Source organism: Rutidosis leptorrhynchoides, chromosome 1 (genome assembly GCF_046630445.1).
Source record: "Rutidosis leptorrhynchoides isolate AG116_Rl617_1_P2 chromosome 1, CSIRO_AGI_Rlap_v1, whole genome shotgun sequence".
NCBI classification, from domain to species: Eukaryota; Viridiplantae; Streptophyta; class Magnoliopsida; order Asterales; family Asteraceae; genus Rutidosis; species Rutidosis leptorrhynchoides.
Window position 1 is genome coordinate 151,162,171 of NC_092333.1, and position 6,305 is coordinate 151,168,475.

Below are 6,305 nucleotides of genomic sequence, written 5' to 3' on the forward strand. Positions count from 1 at the left end.
TAATTAAAAATGATTAATAAAAACTAATCATGAATGTAAATAATATTTAAAAATATTATTCGTGTAATGTACGTGAGTCACAAAGACGATTCGGGACATGCAAAGTCATGTACAGTAATAAGTATATGTAATAAAATACATTCATTAACACGCAAGCATTAATAATAAACATTATTAATTAAACGTTGGAAAATCCAGGGTTGTTACACTATTCTTTATCATCAAACTTTTAACTGTTACGGTTGTCTACAGTTTCTGCTGCTTCATTCAACTTTCCCAAAAATTCGAAGAACTAATTCGTAGATTGGGGTATTTTTCAGAAACTTCACATTCGAAGTATGTAAGTCTTGGAGATAGACATTATATGTATATATATATATAACTGTTGGCGTAAAATTACTGCGAAATTCGAGAATTAATGATGCAAGCTTTTTGGTATGGTAACTACCATTACAAGGTGTAGATGAATACGTGATAGGGTTTCAATGAATAAGTATCATGATTTTTCGGAGAGGCTTAAAGATCCATGAAGTTGTTGGTAAGTTTACTGTTAATGTGGCGAGATATAACAAGTTTCCCGGTAACAATGATGAAGGGGTAATCGTTATAATAAGGCTTATTCGAATGAACAATTGAAGTTGATTTGTTGGAGCTGTGATAAAACTGTCTACTTTGAAAAGGGATTGAAAAGTTATTTTTGCTAATAAATGCCAAAGGATCTGACACGGATACGTGTTAAACTATGACTTTGTTTTCGAGAGTTTTCAGGTGCATGACTGTGGGTAGCATGTGGTTGGGTCATCATCTCGATTGTTCATTATTTGAAGTGTCTTAAGGAATTTCGAGGGGTTTAAACACAGATTGTAATCGTTATTATACATATGATGTTGAATGATACAAATATTTTTCTGGGTTCTATGAATAGAAATAATGTTCTAGCATAGTTTTGAAGTCAAAGTATAGATTTGAAAGATATAGGAATATAAGAGTGATGTCTTCTGTTAAATCTTGACTTGGATTTTGATTTGTCAAAATCAGAATACGTAATCAAATTTGGATAAAAATGGTAGTTTTGATTCCTATAAAAGAATGTATATTGTTGTGAAAGTAGTGAGTATAGTTGGTGATTGCTGAATCAGATTCGAAGAATATAACATATTAATTGTGAATTTATATATATCTCTCGGGTATTACCTACCCGTTAAAAAAAATTTCGCAATTAATATTTTGTACAAAAGAATTTTATTACAGTCTTTATGAAAATATATATGTGTATATTTTCTTCAGATGTAACATAGATTTAATGAGTTAATATTAAATTAAAATCATTTGATTTACGGTTGAAACTAGAACTGAATAATTCCTAAAAACTTTAGAAATTACATAACTTTTACGGATTATTTCTTCAATGAAATTGAAATTATGAATCAATACTTCGTTATTTGTTGATGCATGATGTTGGTGTTCGTGGAATTCTTGTGAACTTCGCAAGGTACGAATGATGTTTTCTGAAAAGTTTCGAGTACATCGATGATGAAAGTGTAAAATCAAACATATATTGAATAATACACTTGATTTATTATGAAATGGAATTCATTGAATTGAAATAGAGATTGTAGTTAACGATGATTAAGTTGCTGACGAAGGATGTACATTATAGCATATTAGTAATATGAATTAACCGAGTAGTTAAAATTCACACATAATAGCTTAGTACGGAAAGATTTATTATGGTTTAAAAATAAATAAATATATATATATGATATACATATAAATTCTTCAGAGGGAATGAGTTAATACTTCATAACTCGTTATTTCGATATACCTATTGGTGATTGTGTTGACGATATCGTTGGTGGTTATGTAATTGATGGAGCTTGTAATGTTACAGTTGTTGCTGGTGTTGGTAATACTGACAGTGATGGTACTGTTGCTGCCGGTGCTGCTGGTCGTGCTTGTAACCTTTGCACCATATTTTCTAAAGCCAGTACCCGAGCGCGAGCTCGCTGACTTCTTCTATTACTCCGGGATGATTGGTGGTTTGGACGAGTGGGTGAATAAGATCTAGAATGTGAGATAGTATATAAGCGTGGCGAGATACTCTGGAAATGAGAGAGAAAATGGTGTCTCGAATAGGTTTGCCGGTAAGTGCTTCAGGTTCATCTCCAAGAGGGCAATGTGGTGGATGGAAGGGATCACCTTCTTCTTGTCTCTAATCATTGATGAGGCTACGAACCCATCCCCAATTCATCCAGAATAGATGATGGCTGATTAGTTGATCCATTCCAATCACACTGTTTTCGAAGCTCGAGTGAAACTCCATATCAGAATCCGAGGGACTTGAACTAGTGGGGAGTTCCATTTCGTGTGATTTAATAAAGAATTTTTTGATATGAAATGATTTCCGGCTATCGGATGGTATTCTAATTACATAGAATATCTATATATATAGTGCAAAAGATTTCGTAGATTACGGAGGAATTTACGGAATATGTTAGGCAAAGTTTACAGTAACAGATACGCTAAGATAAGAATTTTGTCTATACACTATCTATGCAATGAATGCAGTAAGACGCGTTTAGACTTAAGATGATAAGCAGTTAATTTCCGCCAAAAATGATAAGCAAAACGTTTGACATGCAGACACGGTCGAAGTCCAGACTCATTAATGCATCTTAATATCTATCAGTTATACACACTAATGCAAGACCTGGTTCGCTAAGACCACTGCTCTGATACCACATATAACGACCCGTCCTAATCCATAAGGATGAATACAATAACATATGGTTACATTGCGAGGTTCTGACCTCTATATGATACATTTAATAAACATTGCATTCGTTTTTAAAAGACAAACTTTAATTACATTGAAAGTTGACAGCCATGCATACCATTTCATAATATGTCCCAATCTATAAATGACTTAATAATAATCTTGAACTCAATGACTTGAATGCAACGTCTTTTTAAATATGCCATAAATGACTCCAAGTAATATCTCTAAATGAGCAAATGCACAGCGGAAGATTTCTTTAATACCTGAGAATAAACATGCTTTCAAGTGTCAACCAAAAGGTTGGTGAGTTCATTAGTTTATCATAAACATTCATTTTCTTCACTTTAATAGACCACAAGATTTCAGATATTTAATTGTACGCGTAACCCGAGTACAAAATAGTACGCATAACCTGCGAATTAAAAATCATTCATATGGTGAACACCTAGTATCCGACATTAACAAATGCATCTAGAATATCCCCAAATATACAGGTACACTCATCTATATACAAAATCGAAGTACTAAAGCATCCATAACCTGGATGGGGTTTGTTAGGCCCAAAGATCTATCTTCAGGATTCGCGGTCAATTTAGGGGTCTGTTCCCAAATTCTTAGGCTACCAAGCTAACAAGGGTGATATCCGGTATAATAATTCAACCATAGAATGTAGTTTCAAGTACTTATGTCTATTTCGTAAAAGAGTTATAAAAGCAGCGCATGTATTCTCAGTCCCAAAAATATATATAAAAATAGAGTAATGAAACTCACAATACTGTATTTTGTAGCAATAATGCAAATGACGGCACTGAAAAAGTGCAGGTTTGGCCTCAGATTCACGAACCTATATTAATTATATATTCATAGTGTATCACAATCCTAATGCTCGAGATTATCATGCAGAGGTTAACAAAATCAATTTGACCTAAAATGACTTCAAAATATATACATGTTTATTATATGACTTGAATATAGTCATTTTATATATTTAAATATGTTTATTAGATTTTATTTGAGTAAATAATACAAGTCCTTTATTAATAAACAAAAATTTATATTAAAATTTATATATGATAAAATATACTTTTATATATATCTTAAGTAATAAAATTTATAAAGTTCACTTAATATCATAAAAATGTAGTGGTATGTGTTATTAATATAATTATATTACGTGTGGTAAAAATATCTTTGTATCACATATTTATTTGATAAATAATATTGATAATAATAATAATAAGTAAAAATTGTATTATTTTGTAATAATAATTATTATTATTCTACTAATAATAATAATACTAATAGTTATATTTACTAATAATGATATTAATTATAATAGAGTAATAATTCTAATCATGATAGTTTTAATAATAACGATACTTTTTAATATTATCGATAATAATAATAATCATCATTTTATTAATAATACTAAAATGATAGTAATAATGATATTTTATAATAACAATGATATTTCTATTAAAAATGATAATTTTAAATAAAATGATAGTTATAATATAAATGATATTTTTAATAATAATAATAATAATAATAATAATAATAATAATAATAATAATAATAATAATAATAATAATAATAATAATAATAATAATAATAATAATGAAATCGATATTTTTCTCTTAAATCAATGTCTTATAATATTTTAATTTCATCATGATGCTCATACTCATTATTTCCTAATCGATTTGTTTAATAGCTTTTAGTTCTCTTTTATATCGCATTAATAATAATAATAATAATATTAATCATAATAATTAGATGATACTAATATTAGTTTTTATGATAATGATACTAATTATAATAATACTAATGATAATACTAATAATTATAATAATAATAATAATAATAATAATAATAATAATAATAATAATAATAATAATAATAATAATAATAATAATAATAATAATAATAACCTTAGTGATAATAACGATAGTATTAATAATAATAATAACAATTTTATTTATAATACTTATATTGATAACGAATTCGGTAATAATAATGACGATAACAATAACGACGATGGTAATAATAATAATACTAATAATTAGAATTAACAATAATTCAGTTGGCCATATCTTTTAATCCGTTCATCAAAATCATACGCTTTCTGAATGAAAAGTTATTAATTTTTTGCCACCTTTCCAACGACATGCATATCATATACCTTATCCCATTAACATATGTATTTAATTCATGGTTCATCATAAACTATCTAATGACAAAATTAAGCATACAAGCATGCATAATCATATATACTCGAGCACTAGTCAGGGATACACTATTAATATATAAAAGATAGGATATAAATGCTCACGTATCAAGATTGTGATTCAATATTGCAGGAAAGTACGTAGACGCAACGAAAATGATAAACACTAGTTTGACCTCACGAGCATACCCCCGAACCGTACCCATAACCTCCATAGCTATAACTGTGATGATCCGTCCAAATCCCTTTGGACGAATACATCATTCATTGATTTCACAGTGAGGTACTGACCTCTACATGATACGTTTTGTAAACATTACATTCTTTTTTAAAACGACATACCATAATTAAATATCATATTCCAAGGTTTTTGACGTTTGATGATTTCTACATATAGACAATCACCATAATTAATAGTTTACAATACTACATCCATTGATAATGCAGTCAAAATAAGATACATGGTGATGATTTTGTGAATGCAACGTTTTCTTAAATAAAGCATGTATGACTCCATGCACATAGCTTGTATAACATATAAGCAAACAGCGGAAGACTTCTAGGAACCTGAGAATAAATATGCTTAAAAGTGTCAACACAAAGGTTGGTGAGTTCATAGTTTTAATATTGCGCATAATCTGTATATAAAGGTGGATCACAATATTTTAGTTGTTTCATCCATAAACGTTTATCAAAATATTCTACAAGATTGAGCACCCTGGTAACTAAACTTTAACGTCTATATAATAAGTACCCCTGTTTTAACATACATGCAACCAACATGTACAATACACGCAAACCAACATGTACTAAACTCAAATAGCATACGTTCGCTTTATAGTTCAGGCTAGGGTCTCTATACCTGGAACGGACGGGGATGTCAAGCCCTATGGATCCATATACAACTACTCGCGCCCACCAGTTCTTATAACCGGCAGTTACTAGTTACCAAAGCTAAGGGATTTTCGGTTCAAACTCAGTGTAGCATTTAGTATGTACTTGTGTCCTTTGCATTTAAAATAAAGTGCATGTATTCTCAGCCCAAAAATATAGATTGTAAAAGCAATTAAAAAGGGAGCACATGAAACTCACCTTAGCAGCACATAAATTCATTCATCGAAATGTGACCGATACTCGGAATGCAAAGTAACCATAGATCTCAACCTAGAGAATATATGTTGGTCAATAGATGTTTAACAAGCTAGGTCTGGTCATAGTATATCACAATCCTAATGCTCGAGATTGGCATACAAAAGTTATCAAAAGTCATTTTAAAAGTCAATTTTGACAATTGTTCAA